At 44.9% G+C, this 13,012-nt stretch overlaps 1 long non-coding RNA gene across 1 annotated transcript in view; it reads left to right on the forward strand.

Annotated features, from left to right (window-relative positions):
* Nucleotides 1-13,012, forward strand: part of LOC142073013 (uncharacterized) — a 153,972-nt gene that overhangs the window by 1,355 nt on the left and 139,605 nt on the right. The window contains exon 2 of the long non-coding RNA XR_012669669.1: nucleotides 2,465-2,646. This is a non-coding gene — a long non-coding RNA (uncharacterized LOC142073013). The remainder of the gene's footprint in view (nucleotides 1-2,464; nucleotides 2,647-13,012) is intronic.

Genomic DNA, 13,012 nt, shown 5'->3' on the forward strand with positions numbered 1-13,012 from the left:
TTGGAAGAATGATTGTTAGAGAGATTCAGGCAATATAGACTTTACTGGTGCCAAACATTATTTGGTATTAAAAGATCTGTGAGTGCTGAAACTGCCAAAGAAAGGAACTGGCCAGCATTATGGATGGCAATTCGGTAACTCAGGATCAACTGGGAAAGTGTGTTTGTTCCAGAGGAAAATTCAAACAGCATGCAGAGCTTATTGTCAGCTGAGATCCACAGATGCACTGCAGGGAATGAGAGGGGTGTTCCTGTCCAACTGGTATTTAACAGCCATATAACAAAATAATGTTTGCTCCTCTTCACTTCTGTCTCACATGTAGATTGGAGCAATTGATTTTCCCCATACCCTGTTCCTATAGTGTGGAAACCCTGAGAGCTCATTCATGCTGAGTCATGTGAACATATGATGCTGACTTGCTTGTGAACATGAACTTGAAGTATTAGGATATGTCAACAAGCCTCATTCTGCATAGGAATTATCATATGCAAACAAGTGGTAGAACTGAAGGACATATCCAATTGGAAAATAAATGTCATCTTGAGATGTTGGAGGAGTCAGTAAATAAAAAGAGAAAAATGCTTTATAATAATATGGCTTTTCCTTGAGGCCCTTTAAGGCGCAGTCAAATTTGCAACACCAATTAGAATGAAAAGACAGAGGGAAATTAAAGAGAGACAGCATGCAAAAGAACTTAGGAAGAAAAAAAGCCAAAGTCCCACTGTTAATAAAATAAGGCATGATCTAAAATCAGTGAGTCTTCCTGTCAAGGTTCCTTCCCCACTCTGAACTCTAGAGTACAGATGTGGGGACCTGCATGAAAAAACCCCCTCAGCTTATTTTTACCAGCTTAGGTTAAAGCTTCCCCAAGATACAAACTATTTTACCTTTTATCCTTGGACTTTATTGCTGCCACAACCAAGCGTCTAACAAATATAACTGGGAAAGAGCCCGCTTGGAAACGTCTTTCCCCCCAAGCCCTATACCCCCTTTCCTGGGCAAGGCTTGATAAAAATCCTCACCAATTTGCATAGGTGAACACAGACCCAAACCCTTGGATCTTAAGAACAATGAAAAAGCAATCAGGTTCTTAAAAGAAGAATTTTAATTGAAGAAAAAGTAAAAGAATCACCTCTGTAAAATCAGGATGGTAAATACCTTACAGGGTAATCAGATTCAAAACATAGACGCTCCCTCTAGCCAAAACTTTAAATTACAAAAAGACACAAAAACGGGAATATACATTCCATTCAGCACAATTTATTTTATCAGCCATTTAAACAAAACAGAATCTAACGCATATCTAACTAGATTGTTTATTAGCCCTTTACAGGAGTTCTGACCTGCATTCCTGCTCTGGTCCTGGCAAAAGACACCCAGACAGAGAGAACCCTTTGTTTTCTCTCCCCCCGCTTTGAAAGTATCTTGTCTCCTCATTGGTCATTTTGGTCAGGTGCCAGCGAGCTTATCTTTAGCTTCTTAACCCTTTACAGGTGAAAGGGTTTTTCCTCTGGCCAGGAGGGATTTAAAGGTGGTTAGCCTTCCCTTTATATTTATGATACTTCCTATTGACTTCAGTGATCTTTGGATCAGGCCCATAATAATTAGGATACACATGGAGACTGCTGTTACTATGGGCCTTCTCTGAGATCCTATGATACTATGGGCCTTCTTCTGACATTTCTCTGAGACTCTCATGTGCTGTGTTGCCAACCCCAAGCATTCAAAAAATCATGAGATTATACTGAAGCCATAAGATTAAAAAACAAAACAAATACCCTCCTCCTTTTGAGGTCTTTTTTATTTGCCTTCTAGTTTGTTTTTAAGGTTCACATTTTTCAGCTTTATTCTGCAGTCGAGAGAGCTAGAAATTTATTTATTTTAAAAATCTGAACTGGCTCTTTATCGAATTGTCTTGTGGTGGGGCAGTGCCCCACCTCCAGGCCAGATTGGGCTACAGCAGGCCAGAGTGGCTGCGTGGACAGGCAGCCAGTCAGGGTCAGACTAGGCCCTATATAAAGGCTGCCCAGGCAAGAGGCAGTCAGTCTCTCCCAGACCTTCAAGGGAGAAGGTCTGTCTCCTGAGTGAAAGAGACCAGTACCTAGGATAGCGCAGTGCTGGGCAGGCTTGGGGGAGCTGAGGAGAGCTGCAGCCCAATACCTGTACCTGCACCTGCCAGGCTGTAGGTCCTGATAGAAGGCTCCACAAGGTGTAAGGAGGCTGAAGGGGAAGTGGTTCAAGGATGAGAGGTGGACAAGGGGAGTGAAGGAGGGCAGGGAGGGTCCCTCGGCTGGGACCCAGAGTAGAGGGTCCCCCCCTTGTACTATACCCGGCTGTTAAAGTGGACATAGCGGACTGCACCTGACCCCTGATGGAAGGGGTTAGCCTTTGGGGATGTGGTTGGTCACTGTGGCTGGGGTGAAGCAAAAAGACTGCTGTTAAACTCTCCCTTCCCCTCAACCAGGGGGTGAGCGTGGACTAGGGGGCACTGCCGGAGGGCAGTGTCCTGAAGAGGATGCTGCGAGAAGGGAGCAACGCGGGTCTGGACGCCAACAGAGGGCGAGAGATGGATGGGACACCACCAGCGAGGGCGCTCCACATGGGCTGAGCTAATTCCCAGAGTTACCAACAGGAGGCGCTGCGGTGGTGAGTCCCAACCCCATCATGTGTCTATTTACAGAGGTGCTTCAATTGTAACTGAACAGGTCTAGTCATGTGAACACAGACTAATTTCCTGGTGCTTCCTCCAAACTCTTCTCATTTTGACAATCTTTATTTAAAGATTAATCTTTCATTCCTTGAGACTCCAGGACAATCTGGGAGGGTTAGCAATCCTAATTAGAAAGGATGTGTGTGTATGAGACACAGATAAACTGAAAGACAACAGAAGAGCTGATCTTGAGGAGTATATGTGAAATGGCTTTTTAAATAAATAATGTAGTGATTTATGCATATTTTAGGCAAACAGTGAAAGCTATTTTATTGCAGTTTTCCCTTTAAGCAACAACTATGAAAAGCTCTGATTCTTATTACTGCTCCAACTAGTCTTTAGATACATAGGGTATATTAGCATTTCACTGGAGTGGCTTTCTAATGCCAAAGCTGTGTACTATCTTGACATTTCTCTGAAGTCTCTGCAGATTAATGTAAATTACAGTACATACTGCAAATTCAGAAGTGTCTGAACTGGCATGAAAAAATAAGATCTCTCATGTCAGAAGAAGGGGACCTCTCAATCAGTGGTTCTCAAACTCTTTTTCGTGGACCCCTTGAAAATTGCTGAGGGTCTCGGCGGACCACTTAATGATCTTTCCAAATGTTGTTTGTACCATTAGCTAACTATTGTAAAGCCCTTTGGATAAAAGCGCTATATTAAAAAAACCCTTAATAATAATTTTTTTGTTCTTCAAATAAAAGCATGTGAAGGGACAAAATATGGGCACTGTGTAGAATCAAGCACATGGGTTTATTATGCCCAGCGCTGGCAGAGTGTCACCTTGCTTATTAGGCTCAGAGACACTGCCAAACAATTGGTTACAATGGATTATATGGATTTTCCATGGACAGAGGGAAATGACAGGTAGGCAGTCCCAAACCTGGATAGGTCTAGCAGCAAGACAATATAAGCACAGTAGCCAATGGTCAAAAGGTTATATAATATCTCCGCCCATGGTTTCAGGTTAACACATGACACTTAATTAGTACACAGGTGTTTTTCTTTAAACAATATACAGTGTGTTAGTACAAAATATGTATGTTGAATTCTGATTTGGGATCCATAGGAATGAAGTAGCTCCCCTGATTTGTCTGACAGGTACACACCTAGGAGTTAAAGCAAAAGGACAAATGAAAAGTATATAGCAATAAAGATGGTCTTTTAGTTGTTCATTTGTGTTTGGAAGGCAAGCACTGGCAATGGCTTGGAGGAGGGAGGATATCTATGAGAGGGAGGATATAGTATCTCATACTGACATGTTTGAACCTCTTCCATAAACTCAAGGCTGGTGTGTAGGAAGGCACCTCTTCTACAGAAGAAACAGGATCCCTTTCATTGTTTAGGTCTGTTTGCAACTTTGAGATAAAGCCCCAATTATAATTTCCACCTGGCTTCTTGCTGACCAAGCTTATCTTAGCAAAAAGCAAGGTGGTTGTTTGTTCTGCTTCTTAGCTAATATTGTTAACTATTTGCTAGGCCTCTGTCTTCTTGATCAAACTCTGGACTTTGGGCCTGTAAAAAGAGCTGACACAGTCTATATGTCAGGTTGTAACATAAATAGCGTATGGATTTTAGCCCTTCAGCACACAACTCATATTTTAATATCAGTAGTCTTACCTTTCTAATGTGATGGATGTGCCCTCTCTCCCTTGCTGCGGCAGCCCCCCGAGCTGGGGCTGGGAAGGAGGGGTGTCTCACCCCAGCAGCCGCAGCCCAGGAGCTGGGGAAAGTCATCTCTTTCTCTGGCCATTGCAACCATGCATGACCCAAATTCCCCCACCCCTTCTTACCCCACTGCCCCCTCCCACTACCTCCTATTTCCCCCCCCCAGCCTTCCTATTCCCCGACCACCTCACCTTACATTTGCATCTTCTCAAGGGTCCAGGCACCTAATTAGTGGAGCCACGCCTGCATGGCTCCACTAATTAGGTGCGTGGCTCTTCGTTCTCTCATGTGCAGTCACCCAGGCACACACCTCAGAGGGAACTATCTGCAGACCACCTGAATGGAGCTCAGTTTGAGAACCCCTGATCTAGATGATCCCTATGAGGCCAGGTAATTGGGACTGTATATCAGCAGGCATCCTAAACTAGTGGGTTGGGTTGTTTTGGACTGAAAGAGGGGGAGACTTTCAAAGGCAAACTGATGTGCCAAATTGCCATTTGTGCCTTTGAACATTTCCCCCGGAGCCCATAATGAATACAGAGGACTGATGATCAGGGAAGCCTTTCTGTCTTAATTAAGGCTGAGCATTTCAAAAACAACTAGTTATGCCCAGTTTGAGACATCTGGCTAGATCCCAATTTTAAGAGACCAGATACTCAGCACTCTCTGAAAATCAGGCTCTTCTTTTAGTGCCCAGAATCAAATGCTATAAAAATCACTAATTTCTTTTGAACATATTGGCCTAAAATCCCATGTTTCCAAGGGGTTGAGTATCCTCAACTCTCATTAACATGAGTGGAATAGTTCTGAAATTCCTTTGTAGACTACCTTATATTCTTTCTGGCACTTCTGTTTTCACCATTGCCATTCCTGTAGGATCCTGTACTATCATAAATTCAGGAAATCCTTCCAGGCCTACAGAGCTGTTTCCATGACAATGACGATATATACACAGATGAAGCAAGAAGTGATCTTGCTGTCCCAGAAATATCGCATGCATGTTTGTCTCTAAGTAGAGCTCCCTTGTGTGCTGCTGTCTCTTTGGCTTGCCGCAAGAGAAATGAAGCCTGTTAATGAGCCTCTTCCTTTGGCAGGTAGTTCTGTGGTGTAAACACAAATATGGTCCAATTTTCTGTGCCACCGAAATAGCAAATGCTCAGAGGAACAGAACTGAAGTGCCAAGTGATTGGGAGAGATGAGATCAAATAGGGTAGGGGTCTCCAACTCAAATGACCATGAGGGCCACATGAGGACTAGTACATTGGCCTGAGGCTGCATCACTGACCCTTGCCGCCAGCTGCCCCATCCCCGGCCCCACTCCACCCCTTCCATTAGTCCCCATCTCTTCCCTGCCCCATTTCAACCCCTTCCCTGAAATCCCCACCCCAACTCCATCCCCTCCCTGCCCCAAGGGGGTGCAGCATACGGTAGGAGTGCGGGGTGCAGGCGGGGTGTGGCAGGGGGTTAGGCTGCAGGAAGGGTTTGGGGGGCAGGCTCCAGCCTGGCACGCACCAGGGGCAGGGCAGGCTCCCCACCTGCTGCTCTGTCCCTGCACGGCTCCGGGAAGTGGCTGGGACCTGGGGAGTGGGAGCCACAGGGATCTGTGTGTTGCCCTGGCTGTCCCTCCAGGCACTGCCCCCTGCAGCTCCGATTGGCCGGGAACAGGGAAGCGCGGTATGCGCTGGGCCAGAGCTGCTCTAGGTAAACGCTGGGGAGGGCGTGGGGGCTACAGGAAGCTGGTGGGCCGCAGAAAATAGGCCGGCGGGCCGCAGAAAATAGGGCATTAGGCAACAGGAATGAACTCCACAACTCTCACTGGAACTGGCTCAGCTATGTATACTGCAGCATCCACCCACAGGCAAATATCCCAGAATATCAAGGCATGGATATTTATAACATGGCAATCCAGGAATCTGTGACAGCTGTGGTAAAATGCAGCTTTACTCATTACCTTCTGAAAATCTACCCAGTCGGGAAAATTTTGTCCTGGTTTTGAAAAACCTGACTCTCTTGTGTCTTCCTCTTCTCCCATCCTCTGAGCAAGTTATTGTAACACCGACAGACCCTGGTCATCCGTGGGCAGGATTGAATCTGGGACCTCTGGAGCTAAATGCATGAACTAAAAACCACATGGCCTCAGGTTGTAGCAGACTCCTTAATCTCTAAGTGGTCTCAGTGCCACGAGAGGGGACAGAGCACCACACCCAGAAGGTGTGTGGGTTACATTATGACTTCAATTAATGGCAACAAAGAATTTAATCCCAGCTGTGAGGTCTACAGAGAAGGGTGGGGGGAATTTAGCTTCATGTCCTCTACAAAATGGAAAAGCTGGAGTTACTACTTTCTGATTTGGAGGAGCCCTGCTTCCTTAGAGTCCCCTTTCTCTGGTTGGTGAAGTAAGGATTTCATCAGGAAAACTGGAAGTAGGAGCTGGTGTCCAGCAGTGGGAAATTTGGGGATTGACCAAATAGTCTCCATTGTTTAATCTATGCTGCAGTATTTCCTATCTGCCACAACAATATGCTGTAGGTACAGGTGTTTAAGGTGTTCTGGGATGAACAATGATGATGTGTTTACAAACATGCCTGCCAAAGGCTTCCTGTGAAACTTTAGGCAAAACACTTCAATCTTTTGTTGGCTAAATTTTCTTAGGTGTAAAATTAGGATAATACTTATCTGGCCAGGTTGCTCTGAGGCTAAATTAATGTGTTGAACTCAGATGGACAGTGACATAGAAGGGCAGTTACCTCATGTCTAATGGGGACAATAGTTAGTTTTTCAGTGTAACTCATTTACTAAGGGAATATTTTTCCAATGATTCACAAGTAAAAGCAGCTTGATGTTGTTATAGTCTCTCTAACTTTATCTCTACGTTGCTTTTATCTGGGATGGAAGAGAGGAGTGATGCACTAACGGTTAGGCTATATTCCATCCATCCTTAAATACATAGAACTGATAAATTATCCCTCATTCAGAGTCAATGATACAGTACAATTCATTCAACACAAAACATTTGGTGACACATGGGCTTTCTAATCAGTGTCAGTAGCATAAAGAGGTCCTTTTTTTGATGCAATAAACAAAAATGACAGTCCACTTAGCTCCTTTATATGGTTTGTCAGCTTTAATTCTTGTCTGTACTTTGTTTTCTCATACGTGCTAGGATCAGGACATGCTTCTGAATAACTGACCAAGTATGATGTGTTTTGTAAAATGAAATAAAATCTAACAAGTCTCATGGAGTTGAGGTGAAATTGTAAGAGCAGATCTGCACTCCAGTCTTAATGTGTCCTACACCGCATTGAAGTGTATTAGCTATGTAGGTACAGGCTCTGATTCTTCATGGGCTTACATCTTGCCTCATCTCTTACAAGGTGGGTGTAAAATGCTAGTAAATCAGAAAAGTAGAATATTTTCACCCTCTTTACATTAACTTTGCAGAAGTGTGAATCGCAACATAAGATGCGAGGCAGTGAAGAATCAGGCCCTTTACCTACATTTCTATGAACTGTTAAAGGAATGGCTGACTATTAGCCCCATTAATAACAATATGATGCTTTAACTTTCAATTATAATTAATATAAAATAATAGATTTTTAACAGGCAGAAAAGACCATTGTGATAATCTCGTCCAACTTCCTGCATAACACAGGCCATTGATGTCATGCACAGCTATGGTTGAACTAGAGCATATCTTTTTAGAAAGACATCCAGTCTTTATATAAAGACTCCAAATGATGGAGAATTTACCATATCCCTCGGTAAGTGATTCCAGTGTTGATTATCTTCATTGCTAAAAATTTGCAACTTATTTCCGGTTTGAACTTTGCTGACTTCTAGTTCCAGTGACTGAATCTTCTAACACCTTTGTCTACTAGATTAAAGAGCCATCTAGTATCAGTCAGTTCAGTGTTTTGGTTTTTAAATAAGCTATAGTGGTGGTTTTGCGCCTGATATTTCTTTCTACCCACCCTCTTCCCCGCAAGAAAAACCTTTTAAAATCAAATAATTTGCTAATAATCAGTGTGTGAAAATAGCATCTATCAAAACAGAGCTGGGTTGGGTTAAATTTTAATTGGTCAAATGTGTAACATTTCACTTTATATGACCTTCATTTCACAGTAGTCTTTGGATGCCCTTCAGTTTAAAGGGCATTAAATCTTTGCTGCCAGGGGAAGCTCATGGCCTTTCGGACTATCTGGCAACACTGATTCGTTAAATGACAGGAGAGCTGAGAATAAAGGAATGCCATTATTAGAGCTGGGTGAATAACTGATTTTTCAGTTCACTGGCCATCAGGAAAACCCAAGTTTTTGGTCAAACAAAATATTGTTTCATTTTTGGGCTTTTAAAAATGTTTTAAATAAAATTGAAGTAAATTTCAAAATGAGAAATAATTTTGAATTGAAACGTCAAGTGTGTTTGGATTTTGTAGGGATTTCTTTTTGACAAACAATTCAACAAATTTTCATACAAATTCACAGAATGTCTGCCAGCTTGAATCTGAATTTTTTTGGTGAAAGTAAGTTCTGGACAAAAAAATTTGTGCAGCTCTAGTCATAAGACTTTTCATATCTTTATTGAAATAAAGTTATGATTGAGAGTTCATAGCACTAATTTAGGGTTAAATACATCACAGGATTGATGCAGTTATCCTCAAAACAAGCATGACAAACCCAGGAAACTCAGTTTGGTTTACATTTAAAAGAAATCCAAACAAACCGAAGTATGGAAATGTACAGTTAGGGCACACACACGCTGCCCTGTGGTCACTATTTTAGTGTTTGCAGTTCTAGATCAGATTAAATTGATTTTAAAGACACATGAAATCCTCCTGTCCTCCCCAGAGGAGTGAAGCCAAGCTTCCCTGAGGAGAGATGTTAGCTCATTTATAGGGTCAAGAGGCAGAGAACACCCTGAGGAGGTGAAGATCCTCCTCAGAAGAGGATAAATGATCTGGAGGATGGTGTGGATTGCACTCTCAGCAAATTTGCGGATGATACTAAGCTAGGAGGAGTGGTAGATACGCTGGAGGGCAGGGATAGGATACAGAGGGACCTAGACAAATTGGAGGATTGGGCCAAAAGAAATCTGATGAGGTTCAATAAGGATAAGTGCAGGGTCCTGCACTTAGGACGGAAGAACCCAATGCACAGCTACAGACTAGGGACCGAATGGCTTGGCAGCAGTTCTGCGGAAAAGGACCTAGGGGTGACAGTGGACGAGAAGCTGGATATGAGTCAGCAGTGTGCCCTTGTTGCCAAGAAGGCCAATGGCATTTTGGGATGTATAAGTAGGGGCATAGCGAGCAGATCGAGGGCAATGCTGGCACAAGAAAAAATGGATATAAACTGACAGTGAAGAAATTCAGGCTGGCAATTAGAAGAAGGTTTCTAATCATCAGAGGAATGAGGTTCTGGAACAGCCTCCCAATAAGCGCTGTTGGGGCAACCAACTTATTTAGTATTAAGAGAACGCTGGACAAATTTATGAGTGTGATTGTATGACTGAGGAGTGATGTATGCCCGGCTACATTGTGTGATGGTGGGGCCAGGGCTCAACAACCCTGGGACTCACCTCTGGTTTATGTCTTAGGTTCCTAAAGATCATGCATGCTTCACAGTTTCAGCTGGCCATCAGCGGGGGTCAGGAAGGGATCTCCTCCCATTTTCTGGAAGGGATTTTTAATCTCCTTCCCCTGAAGCATCAGAGATAGCTATGGCAAGAAATGGGATATTGGGCAGGGTGGCCCAGGGCTCTGAGCATTCTCTCTCTCTCATGGTTGGCTGGCTAGTTCTTGCTCACATGCTCGGGATCTGGTCAGGGACTCTCTACTCCGGGGGACTAAGTCATCTATCTGCTGCCCTGACCGGGAAAACCAAGAAGTCTGCTGCTTGCCGGGGGCTAAGATTCGCGATGTGACGGAGAGACTGCCGAGACTCATCAAGCCCTCAGATCGCTACCCCTTCCTGCTTCTCCACGTGGGCACCAATGATACTGCCAAGAATGACCTTGAGCGGATCACTGCAGACTACGTGGCTCTGGGAAGAAGGATAAAGGAGTTTGAGGCACAAGTGGTGTTCTTGTCCATCCTCCCCGTGGAAGGAAAAGGCCTGGGTAGGGACCGTCGAATCGTGGAAGTTAACGAATGGCTACGCAGGTGGTGTCGAAGAGAAGGCTTTGGATTCTTTGACCATGGGATGGTGTTCCATGAAGGAGGAGTGCTGGGCAGAGATGGGCTCCACCTTACGAAGAGAGGGAAGAGCATCTTTGCGAGCAGGCTAGCTAACCTAGTGAGGAGGGCTTTAAACTAGGTTCACCGGGGGAAGGAGACCAAAGCCCTGAGGTAAGTGGGAAAGCGGGATACCGGTAGGAAGCACAGGCAGGAACGTCTGTGAGGTGAGGGCTCCTGCCTCATACTGAGAATGAGGGGCGATCAGCAGGTTATCTCAAGTGCTTATACGAATGCACAAAGCCTTGGAAACAAGCAGGGAGAACTGGAGGTCCTGGTGATGTCAAGGAATTATGACGTGATTGGAATAACAGAGACTTGGTGGGATAACTCACTTGACTGGAGTACTGTCATGGATGGTTATAAACTGTTCAGGAAGGACAGGCAGGGCAAAAAAGGTGGGGGAGTAGCACTGTATGTAAGGGAGCAGTATGACTGCTCAGAGCTCCGGTACGAAACTGCAGAAAAACCTGAGTGTCTCTGGATTAAGTTTAGAAGTGTGAGCAACAGGAGTGATGTAGTGGTGGGAGTCTGCTATAGACCACCGGACCAGGGGGATGAGGTGGATGAGGCTTTCTTCCGGCAGCTCGCGGAAGCTACTAGATCGCATGCCCTGGTATTCTCATGGGTGACTTTAATTTTCCTGATATCTGCTGGGAGAGCAATACAGCGGTGCATAGACAATCCAGGAAGTTTTTGGAAAGCGTAGGGGACAATTTCCTGGTGCAAGTGCTAGAGGAGCCAACTAGGGGGGGAGCTTTTCTTGACCTGCTGCTCACAAACCGGGAAGAATTAGTAGGGGAAGCAAAAGTGGATGGGAATCTGGGAGGCAGTGACCATGAGTTGGTTGAGTTCAGGATCCTGACACAGGGAAGAAAGGTAAGCAGCAGGATACGGACCCTGGACTTCAGGAAAGCAGACTTCGACTCCCTCAGGGAATGGATGGGTAGGATCCCCTGGGGGACTAACATGAAGGGGAAAGGAGTCCAGGAGAGCTGGCTGTATTTCAAGGAATCCCTGTTGAGGTTACAGTGACAAACCATCCCGATGAGTCGAAAGAATAGTAAATATGGCAGACGACCAGCTTGGCTTAACGGTGAAATCCTAGAGGATCTTAAACATAAAAAAGAAGCTTACAAAAAGTGGAAGGTTGGACATATGACCAGGGAAGAGTATAAAAATATTGCTCGGGTATGTAGGAATGAAATCAGGAGGGCCAAATAGCACCTGGAGCTGCAGCTAGCAAGAGATGTCAAGAGTAACAAGAAGGGTTTCTTCAGGTATGTTGTCAACAAGAAGAAAGCCAAGGAAAGTGTGGGCCCCTTACTGAATGAGGGAGGCAACCTAGTGACAGAGGATGTGGAAAAAGCTAATGTACTCAATGCTTTTTTTGCCTCTGTCTTCACGAACAAGGTCAGCTCCCAGACTGCTGCGCTGGGCATCACAACATGGGAAGTAGATGGCCAGCCCTCTATGGAGAAAGAGGTGGTTAGGAACTATTTAGAAAAGCTGGACGTGCACAAGTCCATGGGGCCGGACGAGTTGCATCCGAGAGTGCTAAAGGAATTGGTGGCTGTGATTGCAGAGCCATTGGCCATTATCTTTGAAAACTCGTGGAGAACAGGGGAAGTCCCAGATGACTGGAAAAAGGCTAATGTAGTGCCCATCTTTAAAAAAGGGAAGAAGGAGGATCCTGGGAACTACAGGCCAGTCAGCCTCACCTCAGTCCCTGGAAAAATCATGGAGCAGGTCCTCAAAGAATCAATCCTGAAGCACTTACATGAGAGGAAAGTGATCAGGAACAGCCAGCATGGATTCACCAAGGGAAGGTCATGCCTGACTAATCTAATCGCCTTCTATGATGAGATTACTGGTTCTGTGGATGAAGGGAAAGCAGTGGATGTATTGTTTCTTGACTTTAGCAAAGCTTTTGACACGGTCTCCCACAGTATTCTTGTCAGCAAGTTAAGGAAGTATGGGCTGGATGAATGCACTATAAGGTGGGTAGAAAGTTGGCTAGATTGTCAGGCTCAATGGGTAGTGATCAATGGCTCCATGTCTAGCTGGCAGCCGGTGTCAAGTGGAGTGCCCCAGGGGTCGGTCCTGGGGCTGGTTTTGTTCAATATCTTCATAAATGATCTGGAGGATGGTGTGGATTGCACACTCAGCAAATTTGCGGATGATACTAAACTGGGAGGAGTGGTAGATATGCTGGAGGGCAGGGATAGGATATAGAGGGACCTAGACAAATTGGAGGATTGGGCCAAAAGAAATATGGTGAGGTTCAATAAGGATTAGTGCAGGGTCCTGCACTTAGGACGGAAGAACCCAATGCACAGCTACAGACTAGGGACCGAATGGCTAGGCAGCAGTTCTGCGGAAAAGGACCTTGGGGTGAC

Source organism: Caretta caretta, chromosome 8 (assembly GCF_965140235.1).
Source record: "Caretta caretta isolate rCarCar2 chromosome 8, rCarCar1.hap1, whole genome shotgun sequence".
Lineage (NCBI taxonomy): Eukaryota > Metazoa > Chordata > Testudines > Cheloniidae > Caretta > Caretta caretta.